The following is a 24,694-nucleotide window of genomic DNA, read 5'->3' as shown; positions in this document are numbered from 1 at the left end:
GGCCCCGCGGTTGGCGGCGTTCTCCTGCGCTGGCAGCGGGGGCCTAGTGCACCCTTCGGTAGCCGTGCGTTCTCTCTTGCCCTACGGCTTCTTGCATGCGACTAACAGCCTGTCGAGTGAATGAAGAATAATTAATCTGTGCTTTTTCCTCAATATTTCCTCAGCAAAGATTCCACTTACACAGGCTCTGTCTGTTCACTTTTAAAATAGTCGGAAGTCCTGCTCAAAAAGATGATTACAACATATGAGACCCAGCCTTCTTCCATGAAAGTGAGCAAAGCGAACCTTGGGTGACACCCTCAATTATTCAAGCTGACAGTGGTGAAAGGTGGTTAGTGATCCAGACGCTGCTTTGGAGAGGGCCAGATTTATAAAGGTGAGAAATACAGATGTTTGTTCTGTCAGTGTGCACCATCATAGAACAGGGTCAGGTGTCAGCTTAGTCCACCTAACCAGAGTGTGCCCCTGTTAAATCAATGACTGAACCAACAGTCAGAACTCCCTTTTTCATTCTTAAATAACATCTATCGCTCTGTCTTACAACCTCATTCCAGAAGAAAATTATTATCGGGGGTGGCTTTTTTCAGTTTCTTTCCACCCTTGTGTTTTGTTCTACTTTATTCATATCCATTTGTTTCTGACATCCCTTCTGTTCCTCTTACCTAATATGTGAGCATGAGCAATTTAAGAGTCAGCAAGTAGGTTCAGAGAAGGGGATGACCTAGGAGTCATTCAGGAGAGATTAAGTTGGTTTTTTAAAATGGCACACATCTACTTCAGCATGGATGAAAATAAAACCTTACATATTCACTGGAAAAGGGGCATTCTCAGTTACACAAAGGATTAAGCAAATGTATTGATCGGATAAGACATGCAACCAAAATATTTCTGAGGTAAATTTTAGAAGCTCTTACATAAGTAACTTGAGTATTCTTGGTAAGTTAATGTTTGTTAATATAGAGAAAGAAGTACTTGATATTTTGTTATGTATAGTGTCTTCCATCCAACTATATTCTAAATTTCTAAATAATTTAAGGATATGTTTTGGCTTTTTAGAGTACACCAGTGGGAGATGTTAAGGGAATTGGGAGTCTCGGCAGCTAACTAGACACAGAAAACTCAGCCAATAAAATAACTGAACCACGCTGAAAGAGACTAGAAAACCAAAGCACCATCCTTGAAACAAATTTCTCTTACCCACTCACCCATACACATAAACCGATCAGAAACTCTGCCACTTAGAGGCACTAGCATAGAAGCACTACATGATTTAAGAAAACAGACACTGTAGTGCATAACTTTATGATGTGATATTAATTTGTCTCAATTTATTAGTAGGTGAAGTAGAACATTGTGCAGTTACTTTTGCATATGTCATTCTTGCTATCACCTCTTCTGTCATTTGACTGATTGTGCCCCTGTGTTTTATATAATACTTCGTAGTTGCTTCATAATTATCATAGAGCATGCAAAACTCCACAGTAGTTGACAGCAGTCCATAGTCAAGGAACAGGATTTCTAAGATCACCATATGGTTATTTCTTAATTAGCATACTGTCAAAAAGGAGAATTCCACTTAGTTTGTATAATCACTGTGCTGAATGGCCCCTCTACAGTGCAATAACTATTTCAGTTCAGCTTCTCTTTTCCCTCAGTTGAAGAAGAAAATTAAGTGATCAAATTGTATGTACATATGTATATCCACACATACAGACTTGTACGTGTATAAATACATATTTTGAACATACCTTGGCTAAGTGGCAGAAAGTCTAAGGATATCAAAGTTCAAAATACTTGATTTAAAAAGACAGCGAATGACCAGTTTTCTTCATCTCTTCCCTTTGTGGCCCTTGCACTTACACTGTTAAACTCACATCCCTCTTGGTGCCAAGGAGGTTTGGTCCACACATGTGAACACATGTGTACTCATGTAGCTATTCTGAGAAGCCCCCCAGCAGTGCAAACTGCATGAATAATCTTCATTAAAGCCCATGTTGCTTGCAGTGCCTACTGTCAAGATCGCTGTGGTCTCAGTGAGGTAACTTCTATCTCAGAAAACATAATCTCTGCCAGAGGTGTCTCTCAGCAGGCTATTTCTACAAGTATACATTGCAATTTGTATAATGTTCTGTTAACGTGGACCTATTTACCATCGTACCAAGTCTGTAAAAGTGTTGAGCTCCCAATTTTTCTATAGAATGCACAGTACCATGCAGTTTATACCAGCACAAATGTCGTGGTTTGAGCCTGGTCAGCAGCCAGACATCCCGCAGCCGCTCACCGACCTTCCCCCTACTTGGGAATGGGGAGGGAATCAGAGAGGCAAAGGGAGACTCGCGGGTTGACATAAAAACAGTTTAATAAGAGTAATAATACGGTGACAGTATAAACGGGTAATGTACAATACAGTTGCTCGCTACCCGCTGACCGACAGCCGCCTGCTCCTGGCCAGCAATCCCGAAACACAAAGATGCCGCGACTGCAATCCCGGAAGTGAGAGCCCATGCCTTCCCGCCCACCCCTCCTTTATATGGTGAGCGTAACATCACATGACATGAAAAATCGGCCAATCCGGGCCCGGCGCTCCAGCCGTGTTCCCGCCCTGATTCTCGTGTGCCTGCGCACAGGCAGGGCACGCGGAGCTGGAGAGTCCCTGAAATCTCAGTGTGCATCAGCACTCCTTCAGCTACCGAAAATGGACAAGAACCCTATTCCAGCCCAAACCAGGACAACAAAGGATTTAGCAACGCATATAAGCCATCTTCTTCAACAGCATAAAGTATCAGTAAACTTAACAAAAGAGGTTTCTGCAGGTTAAAATTGCGCATACGTGGGAAGGTGGGCCAGTATAACCATTAGTTGAGGACATGACCCCATGACATGTCACAGTTTGGGAGTGTGGTTGTAACCTAAGGTAGGTAGTAAGTGGCTTATCTATGGTTACACAGTAGATTAATATTGCCTTACTTTTTTACTCTGTCCTAGCTGTACAAGGAGCCTAGCAGAGGTACATGCCTACCCTCTTGACAACTCTTGAAGAAATTGTTTACTAATATCCAATCTAAACCTCCCCTGGCACAACTTGAGGCTGTTTCCTCTCATCCTATCGCTTGTTACCTGGCAAAAGAGACTGACACCCACCTTGCTACAGCCTCTTTTCAGGTACTGTAGAGAGCAATGAGGTCTCCCCTCAGCCTCCTTGTCTCCAGACTGAACAACCCCGGTTGCCTCAGCTGCTTCTCACAGAGCTTTGTTGCTCTTCTTTGGATGCGCTCCAGCACGTCATTGTCTTTCTTACACTGAAGGGCCCAAAACTGAACATAGTGTTCAAGGTGAGGTCTCACCAGTGCCGAGTACAGGGAGACAGACGATCCCTGCCCTAGTCCTGCTGGCCACACTATTTCTGACACAAGCCAGGATGCTGTTGGCCTTGGCCACCTGGGCACACTGCCGGCTCATATTCAGCCAGCTGTCGACCAACATCCCCAGATCCTTTTCCACCAGGCATCGTTCCAGCCGCTCTTCCCCAAGCCTGTATCATTGTGTGGGGTTGTTGTGACTCAGGTGCAGGACCCAGCACTGAGTCTTGCTGAATTTCCTACCGTTGGCCTCGACCCATTGATCCAGCCTGTCTAGATCCCTCTATAGATCCTTTCTACCCTCAAGCAGATCAACACTCCTGCCCAACTTTGTGCCATCTGCAAACTTACTGAGGGTGCACTCGATCACATCATCCAGATCACTGATAAAGATACTAAACAGAACTGGCCCCAATACTGAGCCCTGGAGAACACCACTTGTGACTGGCTGCAGTCTGGACCTAACTCCATTCACCACAATTCTTTGGGCCCAGACATCTAGGCAGTTTTTTTACCCAGGGAGGAGTAGACCTGTCCAAGCCATCAGCAGCCAGTTTCTCCAGGAGAATGCTATGGGAAATGGTGTCAAAGACTTTACTAAAGTCCAGGTGCCACACACAGGCTTTCCCTCATCCACTAAGTGGGTCACCTTGTCATAGAAGGAGATTAGGTTAGTCAAGCAGGACCTTCACAGTCAGGATCATCACAGCAATGTGATCTGTCTCAGCCTTGAAACAAAGCAAATGCCTCAAACCTCTGGGCAAACTTGCTTTGGTGCTTGAAGGTGTCATAACGGCTGTAGTAGAGCTGACCAAGAGGAATGTGTGCTCAAGATTCAGATAAATTTCTTAATGGAAACTGCTGACAAAGACACATTCAAAATTACGGGCTAGGCTTAAGAACTGGAGAAGCTGAAGTGCCAGGACACAGCCCTTGCCATTCCCTGCTGGAGCAGTGGTGGTCACAAAAGATCTAGAGAAACTCTGTGAAGTGGCTGTGGGTTGAACACCACAGCAAGATTCCCCAGAGCTTATCTGCCATACCCTACATTCTAGGACACGTACATTGGTAGAGAGTCTATGGGTCACTATATAACCCCTAAAACTCTTTCTGTAGATGAGTTGCATGGCAGACTGAGGTTACTGAAGGATCTTGCTGACTGCCTACCTGGATTTCTCAAGCACTCAGTGTTTGTTTTGTTATTCTTTCTCTTCTAAACTATTCTGTTCAGTTTTGCCACAGGAAACTGAAGTTTTTCCATTGCAACCCAGAGTTGAAACTATTCCTATATATCTTATTACTTGCCTTTTGTTAGGATCCTGAAATGGAATATGCCATAGACTATAAGGCATTATTGTACAACTTTTTTTTTTTTTTTTTTTTTGTTCCAAGGTAGAGATCAAAAAGATATAAAACAAACAAATAAACCAGGGACAAAGATTAAATATCTCAAGAGCAGCTGGAGACAAATCTCAAGTGTTTGTGATCTCCAGAATTTGTTTTCAAGATTATTATCTTCATTCCATGAACAATCTAATGGTACAACAAAGTCCTTTTTTTTTAGAAGAGGTCTCTCATTCACATGCAAATTCCCCTATTTGTTTTGCTGTGAGAGAAGCCAATCACAGCTTGCTGCAACCCAGTAGCTTAGCATTCTTTTAGATGGTAGAATATTTGCTCTTTCTACTCCTCATGTACACAAAGGAAGAGTAGAGGACACATCACTAGGCTGAGAGATAAAGATAATTTTTGCTTTCCTTTGTCCCCAGGGGAATCTCTGTCGGGCCCCTCTCTGGCCACCAAACACCGTGATCTCCATTTCTGTCTGTCTTTTCAGCACCCTTCTGATTTTTTGGGGCTCTGATTTCTTGTGGTAGTTAATGAGATTCCTGCAATGAATATGAAGATCAGGCCCATGTTTCTGAACTGATTCTTCTTCAGAGTGTAGCCTTTGGAAGAAGGAAGCGAATTTCCTTGTTCCTAGTGTTATAGGGGGCTGGAAGGGAGTGGAGAGATGACTGAACATCAGTAATTCTGTTTTCCATCCCTGTAATTCCGCATACCTTGTATGTAGAGACTGAAGTAAGGGAAGGGTGGATATGTGGGGTTGATGTCTTGAAGTGTTTCCTACGATCTTAGGAAAATCAAAACTGTTGGAAAAAATATTCAAAATGCTTGGAAATCCCCCTCCCATGTCATAGGGCTCACCGGTCCTGATAATAGTTTTTTTCTGTGAGGATGAAATGTATGAAGTCTAATACTCTAAGGGAGGGAAAAAGGGTGTATGCATATTTGTGTGTGTGTGCTCACATGAAAACTTAGGTGGCTCTCAAGAATCTGGATGGCATCCAAAGATTTTATTATGGTTACTAGGCTGTCTTACCAATTGTGCATGAGGATTTTTAAAACTTCCTTTGAAAATGGAAACTCACTCCTTTAAAAGTCTTCTTTCTAGGCATGGAAAGCTGCCCTGCAGTCCACTGTGACACACAGGAAAACATCCAGACTCCCAAATTATAGAAATTAGCAGATGAGACAGGGAACTGTCCTTTCAAATTGTTTTGACTACATGAGCTCACTATAAGAAACAAAAAATGTTTCTTATTTGTGAGACCTTTCTTGAATTCCGTCCTGAAAATTAAATTTGAATTCAGACACAGGAACAGGGAAATGATGGTTCAGCAAAAAGAGAGCAGAAAATGGGTTACTGGCCTGAAACCTACTTGGATTAGCAGGGACTGACAGCTTTCTCTATTCGAGAAGGTATTTGCCACCATCAGTCCAGTTACCAATCGAGAGATGCTCAGTCAGAAAAGCATAATCATATTTGCTGGAAGTTTCAGCAGAGACACCAAAGAACATGCGAATGTTTTCTTGCTTAACGCTTGCTAATCTCTCACACGCCTAGAGTGCATCTTCTTAAGATACTTCCTTGGGCAGGATGATAAATGCTGCACAATCATAATGAATTAAATACTTTAACTGTCTTGGATGCTGCCAAGGAATAGATGGTATCGTTTCTCTGTCATTATTCTTAGAAATGTCATCATATTTTCCAGAGGTCTCGGCAGGGATGTCAAAGACCTTGTGGATATACAGTACCTATGAATCTATCCTTCAATCCTCCAACGTTGTGAGCACTGGACACACTAACGAGACCACATTGGAAGGGGGCAGAGGAAAGGAAAGGGAAAAAACAAATGAGGCCACAGTGAAGTCCTTCTAAATAGTGTTGGGAGAACCATTGCTTATCATGCTAATAAACTTCTGAGGTATCTTGTGTTGAACTTAAGAATTCTGAGCAGAAATGCAGGTGACTATATCTGTAACTAAAGTGTAAAATTACAAATATGTCTTGTACCGAGAGAAATCTGCAGTACAACTGATCGATTGATTAGTCTGTGCATGTCCACAAAAGCAAGCATTTGTATACAGACCCAAACTATTTTATGTTTCACAGTAGATAGGGGCGTGCTGAAACAGACTGTGGGTTTTGCATTGGCTGTGCTCAAATTCGTGTGTAGTGAATTAAATGCTGTGTGGGAAGAAACTGTGACTAGCTAGGAGAAACCCATAATTCCTGAATCAGACATTAGACTCTTGATGAAAACGCTACATCAGTAATGATACAGATTTTGACATCTCTAGAACATAGAACCCAGGGATTCGTACCACTGATGATAATGTTCAGAAGCATGAACTTTTGGAGGGCCTAAAGGAGATATCTACTTGTTCCAGGACTGATGTTTTTGCCAACCTCAAGCTGCCTTTCTCCTCCTTTTCTGTGACATCTATTTGGGAAAATGGATCTGCAGGGCCCCAGGTGTGCTACTGCTCAGTAGAGAGGCAGTATGTATGTGAGATAGAGAAGAACCATTAAACAATGTTCCAGTGAGCTTTGTGAAACTGAGGCATTCCACTAGCTTACTGACACAGAGTGCCGTTCCTGGAGACCTGCACAAGAAAAGGTATTTCCGCAAGGCAGTTGTGGTAAACAGCTGACATGGCACATTCACCCAAATACACAGAATGAAGAGGGACCACAAAGATAGGCACAGATAGACAGCACGGACAGCATTTGTCTGAAGGGCACATTTCTGTTATCATCAGATGGTGATTAAGGATCCTTCTCTGCTGCGGTCTTGCCGGCAGGACCAATGAGATTTCCTAGCCAGATTACAAGCTTAATGCAGACTATCTTAAAAGCAGCAAAGTAAACAGCATCTTGAAAAAGCATCTTTAGAGCAGACTGAGATCCAGAGCATTCCCCAGAGCACACTGAGAGGTGAGAGATAAAGTACTGACACATCCATAGACTTATTTCCAGAAATGTGACATGTAAGGTAATAGAGTGATTATGGATTTAGATAACAGTATAAAACCAATGAAAATTTACTTCATGTGTTACGTCAATAAAAGATGGAGGACACGTAAGCAATTTCTAAGTGCTGCTTTTGAACGAGTCAGTGTTGGTCTGTCAAGATAGATGTATGCCCTGTCAACCATGTATGTAACACCAGAGTGCCTCCCCTGGGAAAGTCACCCTCAGAGCACCTCTACAAACAAGATTGTGTGGTTAAAATCCAGCTTGGACTGAGGCAGAAGCATTGAGGGCTGGGCCAGCCGCAGACAGTGCGGAGAGGTAGATTGCACCAGTCCCATCTTTGGCTCTACCAAGGAGATACTTCAGCCTGGCCTATGTTCTCCGGCTGGGACGCAAGGGGTTTTGGTTTTGTTTTTCTCTGACACCATGCAATAGCATTTTAGCCTTTATAAAGCTGTTCGTGTAAGCAAAAGGCTCTCGTTTAAGTAATGGGAGACCGGAAACAACGGAGAGGAAGACCACGGGGCATTCTAGAGAGCATCACCTCTTACGATTTCCATTTATCAAATCGGTGAAGGAAAGGTGTATTTTCAGAAATTGTAAGTAATATTTTGAAAAACCAACCCCATTTCATCTTTACTCCAAGACATCTGGAAGTAATAAAGTAATTTTTCTTTTTGACTGAAGTTTCTTAAAATGTACCACAATTTGAAAGAGACAATATTTTGACCTCTGTTACTATTTTCTTAATTTTCTTCTTGCAGCCTTGAGGATTCTCCCTTCTTCCTCCTCCTAGTCCAGAAGTCTGTATATGAAGTGTATTATTTAATTTCAATTACAATGTTAATTACAGCAGACAAGCGGTTACTGAATCTTGCACCATAATTAACCAACCTGATATTTACTTACTACATTGTTCACACTGGATTATGCTGTAGCTGGACAAGCAGGGCAAGGAAAGTGAGTGACAGGAGCATTATCATGGCACACTGCCTCCCATTGGGAAAGTTCATCTTCCTTCTGAAAGAGACGCCTTCAGGGATCATGTAATTTGAATTCCCTGTGAATTTAGTGTCATCTTAGCTTGACCAGCTCTGGAAGAACATATTAACCTCCTCTTGTGATTTTCAGAAAACCATTCTAATTTAGCAAGTAATTAAGGGTCACATGTAGGATAAAGAGCTAGATAAGCTTGGATTACGCACAGGAAGCTTTGTTTCCAAGGCAACCCTAGCAGAGGGGGTATTAATGCTGAGGTCAGTCAGTTAATGAACTGGGAATGGTTACTGGCTGCAAAATCTATTGGAACTGGGGAAATGAAACTAACAATTGCATTACCATTTAATGATTTGATGATAGAAAACAAATGCCTACAAAGCTAGTTATCACTGAAAATACTGGAGACAAAGGTTACAGGCAATGGGACCATTCTGCTAAGTGAGGTCACAAGAAGTATAAAACAATGATGCTTGACAAACCTAATTTTTTTTAAAAGCTGAAATTGCTTTAGTCATCATTCATGGATTTTACAGCTTCTCAGTGTGAAGCTGTCAATGTTTGCGTAAGCTGCCGTTGCTAACACGTGCACTCTGTGCTAGACGTTCATTCCTTCCTGAGGTTAGTCCTGACAGAGATTACTACCTGTGTAACACTGTCAGAATGAAATCAGCCTGATGGATTTTGCACTCTGAAAGGGAAGACAAGGCTTCCAAGAGCTCAGGATGTAACATAGGAGGCTCTGGCAACTAATCTCATGGAAGATTTGACAGGTCAAACACACAAACACACAGCTAAAATGTCCAAGCAGCTCATACGTAGCAAGCATAAGCTGATTTATTTAAACGTGTTGATATTTTTAAAATGGAATCTTACGGGGTTTTTTTGTCTGCAAATCTCATTACCTTAATTTTGATGCTTTACGAACAGTGTGTAGGCTCAGTCTCCATCCGCTCTTCCTGATAATACACAGGCTTTGACAAATAAAGGTTCTACTCCCATAACTCCATGATGACTTACTGCTGGCACCAGGAAGAACTTACTTGCTTTTCTTCCTGCTATGTTTAAAAACTCCCAGATGCACACCTCCAAACTGGAAGTCTACAGTAACAAGTTTAGGAGCTAATCAAAGGAGTTGCAGCTCTCACTGACTTATCCAGAAGTCATACCTGATTTTTCAGGGACTTCATCTCTAAGATGTCTGACAGCCTGTAAGCCTGTGCAGCTTTCAGAGCTGGATGTAAATTTTTAATTTGTTTTCAATACTTACAACTAATCTGTCTCTGAAGATAGCTAAACCAAGGGAGTAATGACCCTATGTACAAACATGGCAATAGGCTTAGGGAAGCAAGATGTTTTCGACTGGAGATAATCAAAGCATTTCAAAACAAGGTTTCTATGGAAAAAAAAAAAAACCCATAGTATTGTCAAAATTTAGTGTTTTTTAAAGGTACTTTATTTCAGCCATAGTTTGGATGATGGGAGAATATTCTGACTTATTTCACTAGATGGCAAAACATCTTTTATCTTAGCACTATAACATTCCAAAATAGGATATTCTGACTTGATATATTTCATTTTGATCCAGTATTATCTACATGTATAGGAATTTAATGTCATTTATTAACCAAAAGAACATTATAAAAATTCAGTATTTTTAACCTCATGAAAACAAAGCAGTGGTTTTCTTTTTGAATTTCAGCTGAATTTTCAGACTTCTGTCTTATTTAAAATGAATCCCCTTAAATTAAGAAATTTATTTTCTTGCCTGATTTTATTCCTATGAAAATATACAAAATTTCCAGTGGAAGAGTCTTTTTAGCAAGCAAATAAGTTAGCATTTTCTGTCAATATGCAGGCATTGCATAAGGTAAGAAACATTTGGGAATCAGTGTATTCTCTACTTTTTGCTACAATCAGATGACATTCGTGTCAAAATATACTGTAGCAGAACTTGAGTCATTCTTGCGTCTGGACTACAGGTACCTCTGACTTTGTGTCATGCTTTTTGAAAATACATATCCATTGTGGATATATAAATTAGGACGATTTTTGATGCCACCTTATCTCTGGACTTTTTATGTACAGCCTTGGCATAAAAGCAGGCCATTTTGCATTAGACCACCTCTGCTTGCACTGGGGGAATTCAGACACCCTGCACTCAAGCATGCACTGTAGAACTTTCAGTAAAAATAAGACTGTGCTGAAGGTGAGCTGACAACCTGTGGTGACAGCTGTTTGGGACAGTTTGAGGCAGCAGCTGGCCCAAATGAGCCTGCAATGAGTGTTACGTATACTGTGGCTCACAAAAGTGTGACCAAAGAAGAGCAATGGAATGAAGAGAGATCTGGAAAACACAATCTGTCAGGAAAGGCAGACTTCTTACATCAACAGAGATTAGTCGAAAGAATGCACAGCACAGCCATTCAAACATAAAACTTACTGTTAAAACCCCACAGAAAAGCAACAATAAAAAATGCCCAGAAGGGAGTTTACCTTCTGTGTCCACAGATAGCTGGAAAAAAAATGTAATGACCTTAAATAATTAATGGGTTTAAACAGTGGCAAGGAGAATTTATTCAAAATATTAGTGGACATTTTGCATTTGTTCCAGCTGCTGAGTAGCTGGAGAGAGTGCCGAAAAGGCCATAGCATCTCTGCACAAGCCTTTTTAGGAGCAGCTTCTGTGCTGCTGTGTCTGCCTGGCTCTGGGCAGGACAGATAATCTCTCAGAATTTCTTCTTTCCTTCCCACCTGCTTCCTATGATAGCTGTTGTTCTGCTTTATTCTTCATATTTCACACTTCCAGGCTAAAGAAGTCACAATACTATTTAATTCCTCAAGTGTTTTTATCACTACAGTTAAAGGACTTGAGCAGTGTTGGAAGTAATAATTTGTCTGCATGTGAAAATACTGTACAGACAGGGATAAAGAACATAGTTTTTCTGGTTATTTTGATTGCAAGGAATCAAAAGTAATTGTAAAAGTCTTAAGTAAATCAATAAAAAGTTCCTCTGGAGCTTAGAAAACCCAACAATCATGCTAGGTCTGTGGTTCCTCCAGTCGGGACTAACACCAACGTTTCTAGAGTAAAGTATCCTGATTTGAACAGTACAATAAGTCTGTTTTGTTGCAGAAAATATTCTGTGACATAGCTGTGGGCTATGAATTATCTCCTGCACATTGTTGTGGTGCATGTTACTCTATACCAGATGACTGCTGAGCAAGCCCAAGTAAAGCTTCCAGCTGCGCCAAAAATCACTTGGAGGTTCTCTGGTATGAATTTATCTTGGTATGGAACAGATAAAAATAACCTGCCTGCTTGACTTAACAGAGCTCAGGCTGGAAAGTAACTTTGGTATGTATTTTCTCTGAGTCATTAGTGTATTTAGGCATTTTCAGAATCCCAACACTACTGTAAGATTTAGTTATAAAGAAAGCAGTTAACTTAACCTGATTCAATTCAGCATTTGATCTGGCAGATGTACCAGCCAAAATTTTATGAAGGGTAACAAATGAACCTGTGGGAACTCCACAAATCAGGTGTTGGGAAATACACAAACAAGTTATGGTTGTAGCTTCCATGTAGGTATCAGTTACTATTCAGCAAGCTCTTGACTTCTTAAATGATTCCAGCCTTCCTTTTTTCACTTTTCTTAAGGAAATACTGCTGATGCTGGCATTCCATAGTAAAGGAAGTAAATGATTTTCACTGTGCAGATAGCTTTGTGTTCATATTTGTTCCAGTTCCCCAAGTAAGTATCAGGTTAGTTAACCAGATGACATGAGTATGAGGTAAAGACAAGGCACATCCTTCTCAGCCACCAATTCATGGATGCCATCACAGATAAACGTTTTTTCAGGAGACACGACTTGCTAATTATTATTCCCAGATCAAAATTAAATCTTAGAAATAATGCGTAGTCATCAATTAATGAAAGGCTTTAGTCCTTCTACAGTCCACTTAGTAGAAGAGGCTAGATTTCAAAGGGATGCATAAATTGGGTGGCTGAATCCACAAACACATGAATATATGAACTGCTGAGAGCTTAACATGTTTGGAAAATCAAAATACTTAATCTAAATTTGGCCTGTAGAAGCCCCATGGTAGCACTTACTGTTTTGATAGTTTTAGCTTTCATAAATGTCCACTGGAAAGTGATGGGAGTATCTCACCACGCAGGGGTCAAGCAGAGCGGCACAGCAGCTCATGGGATTCATGCCAGGGTACTGAGTTTTCAAAAAGGGAAAGAAGGAAGACCCTAGTAATTACAGGCCTGTCAGTCTCATTTCAGTACCTGGTAAAATTATGGAGAAGGTTATTCTGGGAGTTACTGAAAAACACTTGAGAGACAATGCTGTCATTGGTTGTAGCCAGCACAGGGTCACGAGGGGAAAGTCCTGCTTAACCAATTTAATTTCCTTTTATGACAGGGTCATCCCTCTAGTTGGCTAAGGGAAGCCAATAGATGTGGTGGTTTTGGATTTTAGGAAAGGCTTTGATACTGTCTCTCACAGTATCCTTCTGGAGAGGATGTCCAGCACACGGCTAGAAAAGTTCATAGTACATTGGGCGAGCAATTGGCTGACAGGCTGGGCTCAAAGAGTTACAGTAAATGGGGTCACATCAGGCTGGTGGTCAGTCACCAGTCGGGTTCCCCAGGGCTCAATTTTAGGGCCGGTGCTCTTCAATGTTTTTATTAATGATACGGACACAGGAATCATATCTACATTAAGTAAATTTGCTGATGATACTAAACTAGGAGGAGCTATGGACTACCTCGAGGGTAGAGAGACCTTACAGAGAAATCTGGATAGGCTAGAGAGCTGGGAAATCACCAACTGTATGACATTTAAGAAGAGCAAGTGCTGGATTCTGCACCTGGGATAGGGCAATCCTGGTTATACATAAAAATTGGGGGATAAGAGGCTGGAGAGCAGCCCCCATGGAAAGAGATCTGGGGTTTGGATTGATGGCAAGTTGAATATGAGTCAGTAGTGTGCCCTGGCAGCCAAAAGGTCCAACCATGTCCCGGGGTGCATCAAGCACAGTATAGCTAGCTGGTCAAGGGAGGTGATTGTCCCACTCTACATTGCACTGGTGCAGCTCCACCTTGAGTACTGTGTGCAGGTTTGGGTGCCTCAATAAAAGAGGGACATCAAACTAGTAGAGTGTGTTTGTCCATAGAGTCTGAAAATGGCTCTTCCTTGATATTGATCACTCTGGAAATACTCAGGACAGCGACCAAGATAGCGAAAGGTCTCGAGGGCAAGACTTAGGAGAAGTGGCTGAGGTCACTTGATTTGTTCAGCTTGGAGAAGAGAAGGATGAAGGGTGGCCTCATTGCGGTCTACAACTACCTGAAGGGGGGGCAGTGGAGGGAGAGGTGCTGATCTCTCTCCGGTGACCAGCGATAAGATACGCGGGAATGGATTGAAGCTGCTTCATGGGAAGTTCAGACTGGACATTAGGAAGAGGTTCTTCACTGAGAGGGTGGTTGGTGACTGGAACAGGGTCTCCAGGGAAGTGGTCACAGCACAAAGCCTGTCGGAGTTCAAGGAGTGTCTGGATGATGCTCGTAGTCACATGGTTTAGTTTTAGGTAGTCCTGCAAGGAGCAGGGCGTTGGACGCAATAATCCTTATGGGTCCCTTCCAACTTGAGATATTCTATGACTCATCCTCTGTCTCATACTTGCCTCCTTTTATGGTTTACTCAGCTTTAGGGCTGCAGAGTGACAACATTCAACCAGCTCTTCCCTAATTTTATTGAGCATTTTAAAAATCGAACATGCTCACTTTCCTCCTTAGTGAGAGACCCCCCCACTCCTAACACACCCTTCTGTGTCTCTGAATGGCTATTTCTGAGTTGAATTTTACTAAAATGAACAATTGACCCATTCATGTTTATCTCAAGCAGGGATGAGCTGAATGGATTTAAAAACATCTGAACCTCTTTGAACATTAGAAGTTGTCAAATTTAGAGTCTTTTAAATCAAATGACCTGGAAGTGAACCATGAAAAATGTGGAAGCATCCCTGGCTTTGAACTTTGGCTTCTTGAGTGCAGCCTCTAGGGGAACTGCTCATGTGACCCCCAGCACAGCACAGCTTCAACTGCCCAATTTCCTCACTGCTACCTCTCTTCTGGCTGTGTGACAAATCCCTTTCACTTGTCAGATGTCTACCCCAGACTTTGAGCTGCGCCTTGGTTACGCTTCTGTTCTCTCATTTGTTTTACCTTAACTACCTTCTTTTTCTTCTTTGCTTTCTCTGGTATATTTATATGCCTCCTAACAATAGGCCTTTCCTGAGCAACTGAACATGTTTTCAGATACTTCGTGGTTTCTCTAATGCAATACAATTGCCAGTCTCAATGGGCAGGACAATATAAGGAATGATCCCTAAAGCATCAGCTGATGGATGGAGAACCATACAGATTGTTTTCCACACAAGCATGCGCACAGCACACTTTTCCCCTTTAATTTCTATATGTGAGCAGTTCTCAATGATTTTGTTGCCCAAAGGAATAAGTAGTCAGATGAAAGCCCCATTCAATTTAGTTTTATTGAGAACAGTTCTCTGAAATAGAAGGAAGAAATGTGCAGAATTCAGGGGAAGACAGACACTCACACACAGAGACACACTCACACCATCCTGGTAAGCTGACTGGCCAAGTCCAAGGACCTAGGCTGTCAGGGCTCCCAACACCAGAAAACACAGAGCACGGCTGACTGGGCTGCCCTGGCCCCCCCCACCGTTACTGCACTGGCTTACCACCTAAGTCCCCACGAGAGGATTCCAGAGCCCATTCCCAACTGGCCTTGGTCAGCCACACTGGTACACCCTACTCCAGCTCAGCTGAGCCTGCCTGGATTCAGGCTGCATTTTTCATGATTGCATTCAAAGACCACATCTTCCTGGTTCCCACTGACCTTGGCTGTGTCTCCCTCATCTTTTGTCAGTCACACTGAAAGCTACAAAGCCTGTTTCAGCCGACATGGCAACTATTGCAGTGTGCGTTCACGCAGTTCATACTTTCAGCATCTAGTATTACCTGAAGGATGGAGAGATTTCTTAGTTCTTTCGGCATTAAAAAAAAGAGGTCATGTGCATTCCCCAACTTTGCACTTTTATTCTGTTAGATAAAATCATCTTAGTGAAGATAACTGATCTTGCAACACAGAAGCCACTTCTCTCTCACCTTCTTGTGAGATACTGCCTGTTTTTTCTAGAGTGCGGAGCCTGTGACTAGTGGTGCATGTGGTATCCCAGAGAATCAGATCCCTGAGCTGTCAAGTGTATTCCTCATTACTAGTATGCACATTAGTTTCCAGTCATCACAAACCAAAGGAGCAGGCTCTAACAGCAGCACCCTGCCTGATGCTGTACTTTAACTCTGGAAAAGATAGTAGAGCGTATGTGAGCAATTCATCAGCTTGTGAGATACAACCCCAGTGGGCATAGCCAGCACGTACAAACAGAAGATGGAGCCTTGAAAATCAGGTGTCTTTTGCTTTGTGCACTTTACTCACAGTATGCCATTTCTTTTGCTCTCATCAATTCAAGGCAATCCAATTCACATGCCTTCCTTTAAAGACAGTGAGTTGGGCTCACCATATAACCATTATCATCTGTCCTGTAGCGTTTCCAGTTGCTCACTGTGCCTGTGGTGTCTCAGGGCACAGCACACTCCATGCAGCTTGTGGGCCTAACTCGACCAACAGCCTCTGTCCTGAGCAACCTGCAGAGAGGAAGGGTTTGAAAGGACAGGAGTAAAAACCTGCCCACCCTTCCCTAGGAAGGATCCTCTCCAACCTGTGTGTATTTTTTTGAGCCTTCTGTGATACTTTTAAGATATTTCCTTTGGAAACTGCTATTTTTCACTTTCAAAGATTGCCTGGTATATGTTAGAGTCCTTTGCTGTCACCCCTTGTGCCTTTTCCCTTCACATGAAGTTCATAAACAGGCTTTACTTCCTTTTGAGAGGACTTACCTATTAAACATTAACCCAAGTGGATATGTGCTGAAATAGCATTTCCAGAGTGATCAATATCAAGGAAGAGCCATTTTCAGACTCTATGGGACAAAGCAGCAGGAAGGAGGACTGGTAAAGACAGGGAGGTTTTGCCTGCCTGCCTCTCCTCTGCTGCTTGCTTTCTCTGGGGACATTATTGATGGCAGCAGTGGTGCGCAAGCGGCGTTGATGCTTCCCACTTTCCACACAAGGTGCTGTGCCACTGTACTGAGCATATGCTACCATCTGCTACCTCTCGTGCAAGGATAGCTGCCTAAGTCTCTCCAACGTCAAAGATGGTAGGAGCCACCGGCTCAGTCTCACAGATGAGATAGCCTGAAAATGCATTCAGGAACAATTCCCAGCAGGAATCAAAAGATGCTTCTGCTCTAGCAGGTGTAACACTGATTACAAGTGTGATTTTGACTTTGCCACATGACAACTACTCCATGCAACCACTAAACTATTTCCCACTTCTGAAGGAAAAGATAAGCTTTCTAGATACAAACCTACCAACTAGAGGAGGTGTTTTAAGGCACCTTTAGTCCCCTCATTGGCAGCAGCTGATGAGATATGCCATCCTATGGGCTCAGATAAGTGGTTCCTTTCTTTCCCACTCCATAGGCTGGTAGGGCTGCATATTCATCCTCTGCATGCGCCCCCAAGCTGCAGCTGAAGAAGCAGCAGCCAGAGCAATGAAGCCACCACTCAGCAGGACTGGGAACACTAGGAGCTGGGGAAGGACCCCAGCCCTCTTGCCTCTTTGTTCCATAAGAATAGGATCACCTTCACCTTCAGAAAATGAAGGTCATTCCTATTTGAATTGGTGCACAATCGGCCATGCTCATTAGGAAGGGAGGGGGCCTGGGAAGCATCTTTCCCAACAGCAGCAAGGCAAAAAGTAAACTGGAGGAGGAAGTGGAAAGAGGGTAGAACATGTTTAAGGATTACATCTTGGCATGCACAGCATGCAATTTCACAACTCATGTCACACTAGCTGGTGGTAAACCAGCAGCTATTAATCCCATGGAAAACAAAGGAAACCCGAGGGACTACCTCCTGCAAGCATTCTGTGAGAACACAGCAGGCAGCAGTGACGAGAGCACAGATCTCTGCGGGCACAATCATACCTGCCTTGGAAAACACATGAAGATTTTCAAGTGCACGAATTGCAAAAAAAAAAAAAAAAAAAAAAAAAAATATATATATATATATATATATATTTTATCAATTAGATTTAAGGGATTAAGGGACCCAAGCTTTTTTTCAGCTCTGCATCTTTTGGGACTTCTTAAAACAATGAGTTCTGCTTTATTGCCTGTTTTATAGATGGATGGCTCTAGGAACACATGTTTAGAGGCATTAATTGTAACTTTGTTCACTAGGAAGTTTCTTTCTACCATCTGGCAAGAAATCCCTCGTTTTCATGACAACCGAAAGAAAAGCAAGTGACCATGCATGAGAGTGAAAAGAATCCGGTTTAGAATGTGAATAGGGGTACAAATTACCAAGCATAAACACATACTCAAGTAACTGGCTGTTTGCAAACTAATTGGTTTTTCTAACTGCGGTTATACACAGCCAAAAAAGACAAAAAAGAACAGAAGTGAGGAAAGGAGGAGCCCTGACCGCTTATTTCTTTTCAGCAGAAATAGATCATCTGAGCTGTCTTAATAAAAGGTGCATTGTCTTCCTGAGCTGACGGTAGGTTTTATAGTTTCAACTCCACTTTCCTCTTTTTGTCCAATATGAAACTGCTCAGCAGAGGAGTTTTGAAGGATTTAGAGAATTGCCTGGTGGTACTGAGCCGGTGACAGAGTGGACAAACTTGTCATCATTGGGCAACCTCTCCCCGGAGCCCCAAAGTTACCGCTTGTAAGAAATGCAGCCTTGCAGCTGCTGAACAAGCATTCTGCGCCCACATGTCTGTGTAGACTATATATAAACAAATTCAGAAACGGCAGAAGAATGTATTTAAAATAGGCTTTTGCAGTGTAATTTTCAAAAAGCTTGCAGAATGATTTTTGTGTATTGGCAGGCAACCTCAGCAATAGACTAGGTACTTTTTGTACTCTCTCTCTTTTAGGACTCAGAATACTCTCAGTAGCAGGGAACTTCAGAACTGGTCTAGAAATGCAGGAGGCAGTATCAACCCACCTGCAGAATATGTGTAGAATACAGAGTACCTAATGTTACTCAAAACCTTTTTTAGGAAATGCATACAGGTATGGCAAAACTAGGACCTCTGGATCCACTTGTAGTAGCAACAGGTTTAACATTATATACTCTAATCACAATACTTAGCATAAAGCTGAGAACAACAAAAAGGTAAAACCACACAAAACATTTTTTAAAAATACCCTTTTTATTTTCTTCATAGGGCTCAAATTATTCAGGCTATTTCCATATTCAAGTGGTTATTGAAAACGTTGTCGAAGCTATTAATTACATACCCAAATTAAGTAACTATATTAAGACTATTTTCAAAACAAAAAAATACCAAAAGACTAAGCATTTGAACATTTTTAAAGGTAAAACTTTACAGATTTATTTTTTAATACAAATCCATTTGTTGAAAATAAGGTAATTCAGAAGTGTCCCCCAACACCTGTTACTGCTTTCACGTAAATCACAGCTGTATGCTACGGTGAGGAAGGTGGCAGGAATTCAGTCAGAAAAGGCCTCGTTACTGGTTCCAGTGCTAATTGCAGAGAGGGGTAGAGGGGCCAGCGGGGCGCTCAGCGCCAGCCTCTCCCGTGGAGCGTGGGGCCGAGGCACAGCCAACAGCTCCTGTCAGTGAGGTGCGCTGCTCCAGCCGTGCTGTTCAAACCAGCTCGCCCGCAGGGCCCGTCTCGGTGTGGCTGGACCAGCTGCAAAGGCAGAGCGGAGCCTGCCCGGCTGCGCTGGGAGGGCAGGGCAGGCGTCTGCTGCCGCAGCACCCCAAAGCCAGGGCATTCCCCCTGCTAAAGGGGTGGCTCTGACTGCGAGTAATAGCTGGGAAACAGGACACGGCCGTTTGGGCTATTTCTAACCTGCTTGTACCGACAATTAAAAGCAAAGATATTAAATTACTTTGGGCTAGAAGCATTTGCAGGTGTAATCTGCGAGGCTGCGGTTTTGGGGGGTGCGGCCTGCAGGCGCACAGCCGGCACACGTTGCTGCCACCTCGGTGCCATCGGCCCCCGGGCTGCAATGCCACCTCCGCTTCAGCTTGTTGGGGGCTGCCCACGGGTGGTGGGTGGCTGAGCGAGACCCTGCTGTCACACCCAGAAAACACTGGCATTTCTCTGGGCCGCCAAGGCAGCCGTGGCAGGCACCTTGCCTGTGAGCGGCAAAGCGCGGCGAGGCAGATGCAACCCACTAGCCCGCATTTTTCTGAGGCAGGTGTAAACCTCACCTCTGCAGCCTCTGCCAGGGCAAAACCCACCTGCGGGGCAGTCCTCGCTGGACGGGCCTCTGCAGCCCCAGCGGCCTGCACCTGGCCGCGCAAGCCCCGCACCCCACGCTGGGCACCCACCACCAGCCCCCGCGCCTGCCGCTGCCCGGCCAGCGGCCCGGCCACCCCCGAGGGGCAGCGTCCCGGCGCCGGAGGGTCGGGGTGGCAGTGCGGGCAGTGCTGCAAGCACCGGCACCCTGCTCAGATGGGGTGCGGGGACGGGGTACGGTGGTGCAGGGCAGGGCGTCACAGCGCCTGCTGTGCCACGGCATGCGGCTTGTACGTAGTCCCACCCGTGCGTGCACCGCTGAGGTACTGGGGATGCCTACCGAAGCGGTGGGCATTTATTTATTCCCGGTACCGCCCCTCTTCTCACAAAACTCAAATCCTCACAGCCATTTACCTAAATGCAGTCATTTCCCTTCACATTTTTGTTTATACCAACAGAAAGGCACGCCTATATAGGTGTTTGTGAACACATTCATATGTGGGGGTTGGTTTAGGTTTGTTTTTTGAGTTTTTTTTCTTTTTTTCGGGCTTTTTTTTTTTTTTTGTTCCCCCTAAGCCCTCATTAACTCCACTCACGCTGTCTTACTCTGTTTGCCAGTGCTTAAGTAGTGCTTTTTTAAAAAAGCAACCAATTAGCACCTCATCAGCTCCAATTAGAGGAGACAAAAGCAGTGTAAAGATAACTCAATGAGAGGGGGTGGCACAACATCATGTAATCACTTAAGACAGGGCTGAGCATTCACTGTGCTGGCTGTGTTGGGCCTATTCACCTTTTTTTCTTCTCTCTGGATCCATTTAAAACTTTTTTTTTGGTTGGTTTTTTTTTTTTTTTGGTTGGGTTGGTTTTTTTTGTGTTTTTTTTTGTTTTTTTTTTTTTTTTTTTTATTGCTGGGAAGCCAGGCCTCCCAGGAGTCTCAGAGTCTCTCATTCAGGGCTACCTGTTTACAGCTCACCGAACAGAAGGACCTAAACAATCCTATATTGTACGCCTGGTGCTTCCTTAAACTTAGGCCTCCACAATGGCATGTTTTCAGAAGCTGGGCAGAATAACTTAAAGGCTGGCTTTATACTCATTAAGTGTTCTGCTTGTACTGTCTTCTAATTACATGGCAGGGCAACAATGTATTTTTTTTTTTTTTCAATGGAGTTCTTTGGAGCAGTTAATTTGGTGCCTGTACTAAATGCCCCAAAACATTAATTAGTGGGGAAGGAACCCTAATTTCCTCGGCGGCTTTCCTCTCCATTTACTTCCCTTGTTTTCACATAGGCTTGGATGAGCCTCTATAATGAAATTACCTCATTAATGCCTTTATTCTTGCAGAGTAACTCATTCAAGATCTACCATTTAGTTTTAATTTAATGCTGTCAAAAGCAAAAGGTGCATTCATGTCTTTGATTAGTGCATTTTTTTCTCTCTAAAGAGTGGACAGATTTAAATTATTAAGATGGCAAGTAGTGAGTTATAATTGGATACAAGCAGCACTTCAGTGAATATTAAATGCTTTCAAAGCCTGGCCTATGTGGTCTGCTGACTATTAACTGTGTCCAGTGAGTTATTCTGTGGGTTTTGAATTAACGGCACCTTAGCTACTGTGAAGCAAATTAAGTTTAATTTTGTTTATAAAAACCAGTGAAGTTGCGTTTATCAACATGACATTTAGTTGTAGCAGAGTTCAGTTTTCCCCATTATCCTATACTGACCTCATTGCTTGGTTTGTAATGCTAACGTAGAGTCTCATCCTGTAATTCGCAGTCATGCGAAGTCTAGCTGGAGGCTTGCCTCTGTATGGCTGGTAGGATAAAGCATTTTATTTGCAAGAACTACTGAGTTGTAAATATTGTCAAACAGAAACCACCTTAGCCACATTTAACCACACCGATTATTTGCTAGCAGCGTACAGCGGCACAAAGTATATCTACTATTAATGGTGAATGCGCAGTTATGTGCTGTTTTGAGACCAGCAACTGAGCAGGCAGGATTTAACATCCGATCCTTGATCTTTAATTCTCTTTCTTCTCCCTCCTTTCATTTACAACTCATGTCACAAAATATCTGAGATGCACTGGAGAAAGGTGCGTGTCAGAAAACTTAAGCAACCTCTGGTCTGCTTGGCATGTGAATCTTATAGCTTGTTGTGTGGCTGCAGTGATACCAGGGGTCAAAAATCTGTCACATACATGAGAACAGGACCTCTGCAAGGCTCTAGTGTAACCCTCTGCTCAAAGCAGGCACAGTCACATCAGTTTGCTCAAAACCTTGTCCAGTTGTCCAGGGCCTTTAAGTTTTGAGCATCTCCAAGGATGGAGAACTCACATCATCTCTGGACCCCTGTTCCAGTGTTTACCCACCTCCATAGTGATGTTTTCCTTACATCATTATAAGGAAATTACGATATTTTTAATGCAAGCATTAAATATCATATGATAATGTTTTGTACATAACATAAATTATAACACTATTATAGTGTTTTACATATATTTATTATAAATGTTTTATATATTCATTACATATGATACATGATACTTATGCAATATAACGTGCAATTATTGTATTATTACTTATTATACTATTTAAATATTACACTATAATTATTTTATATACATTTATTATAAGAGTCTGTAAGTTACCTTTCTCAGGTTACCTTTCCCTGTGTATGTATATTCAGGTCTCACCTTGTGTGGAGTGAGGATGTGGCTGGGATGGCTGTTGGTGACTGAGGAAAGACAGAAGGGAGGTGACAGGTAAGACCCCTGCGCTGCCATGCAAAAATTCCCTTCTGCTGCCACCCTTTGCAGCACTTTGGGACCAGCCTGTTTGGCCTTTTGGTTCAGATGGTGCATTGGCTACATCTGAACTCCAAAAGAAACAGTGCCAGGAACTGCCTTCTGCCATGAGTCCATGCAGCACACACTGGACATATTCCCATTATCGGACTTCTAACTCTGGGTTTCCACTAGGTTTCATGTGTGGACCATCTAGCCCCAAGACATGTAAGACATGGGGTTTTTTTTTGCACGTGTGCTTTTCCAATTCAGAGTGCCTGAGACAGAGCAAGTGCTGTAAGCTTAAAGAGTGTGTGTTGCCCGCTGCGCAGTGTGTAACACAGGGTGTATAATCTGGTTTGAAGAATAAAACCTGCAGAAGAAGGCTGCAAAGGGCTCAGGGAACCGGTTCTGATAGTCTCATCTGTCCTGTTCATTGTCAGTGATCCCCAGCGTGTGCTATTGCTCTGTGGTGCATCAAAGCCCTCTCATAAATTGCTACTTAGCAGGGGCCAAAACTGTGCTAGCACATGTGCTAGCAGTTACGCAGTGTGAGTGGCTGGGGTCCAAAAGCTGAGCTAGGTCTATGGCTTTGGCTTATTTTGCAGTAAGAACATGCCATAAAGTCCTGTTTCTGTTCTAGGTCAGCTAAGAATAGTGTGAGTGGCTTATGAAGAACTAGCTTAAGTCCATTCTCCAGATACTAAGCGTTTCTCTGTGATACATGAAGGTCCCGGGCCAGGGAGTTTTCTCAGTGTCATCTACGCTGTCAAATCTGGGCTTCTCCTAACACCCATCCAACAGCATTTTCCACCAGATCCCTGTTAGTCCAGTGACTGAAGCATATGCTCAAGAAGTGATAGCCAGTCCAATTCTCTCCTCATCTCCAGGAACTATGCACATTTCAAATTATCACACTATGTCTTTCTAGGAGAAAAGGGAAGGAATGCTTCTTGCTATTGACTTCTTTCCCTCTGAAACATGGCATTATGCAGAAAAAGAGTCAGAGAGAGCAGACAAGACCCTCAGTCTGGGAGCTAGAGCTGTGTTTGGTCTCTGCTCCAAGAACTGTCCCTGTATTTTATGCTTGTATGATTATTTAATAAAAGAATATAGTACTAGGAACAGAGACAAGGAACCAGCAGTCCCCTTACCAAGGTGAGTGTCCTTGCTGCAGGATACCATGGTCATAAGAGTCGCCTAAAGAGCTCAGTTTCTGCTCCTTCTACACTTGGGAGTATCAGATATGGAGAGCATCTAGGGAGCCTCTTCACCAGAAGAGCAAGTTGGTGAACCCAGGGGTAAAACTGAGTGGCTACAGATAGCAGCTCTATGAAAAACTGGGCTTAGTCTAAATGCTGATCCCAAGACTTATTTGCCTCAGCCTGAAAACACTGTAGGACACACAGATGTAACCTCTGATGGGTGCCTGCACCTATGCTCAGGCAGAAGGCTTAGGCAGATGAAAGGAAGCACTAAGTATGAGCAGCAAGAATCACAACCAAAAAAACACAAGGATCAACTGAAGTGACAGTTCAAACACATTTTCGTTCCTCAGTGAGGATGGAACAAAAAGAAACACCAGAATCTGGGCGTATGGGGCCATAAGGAGAGAAACAAGGGAAGGGTGTATGTCGAGTAAAAGGCCAGCTGAGCTCTCAGGCAATGGGCTGGGCACAGAGGTCAGAAGGAAAGCTTGTGCTGCCCAAGAGAAGAGCACACAGCAGGGTCAGCCGGGCTCCGTCCTTGGCCCACAGCACGCACGCCTTGAGGGAAGAGCACAGGCAGAGCT

General features: G+C 43.2%; 1 long non-coding RNA gene across 3 annotated transcripts in view; it reads left to right on the top strand.

Moving 5' to 3' along the window:
• Positions 1-24,694, top strand: part of LOC116965533 — a 40,300-nt gene that overhangs the window by 656 nt on the left and 14,950 nt on the right. For all 3 annotated transcript variants that reach the window (XR_006166692.1, XR_006166691.1, XR_006166690.1), the window contains exons 2-3: positions 211-376; positions 22,806-22,881. This is a non-coding gene — a long non-coding RNA (uncharacterized LOC116965533). The remainder of the gene's footprint in view (positions 1-210; positions 377-22,805; positions 22,882-24,694) is intronic.

The sequence above is a fragment of the Tyto alba genome, unplaced genomic scaffold, assembly GCF_018691265.1.
Source record: "Tyto alba isolate M040663 unplaced genomic scaffold, T.alba_DEE_v4.0 Super-Scaffold_42, whole genome shotgun sequence".
NCBI lineage: Eukaryota > Metazoa > Chordata > Aves > Strigiformes > Tytonidae > Tyto > Tyto alba.
The sequence above is the reverse complement of the archived record's forward strand: the minus strand, read 5'-3'. Positions and strand labels throughout refer to the sequence as shown.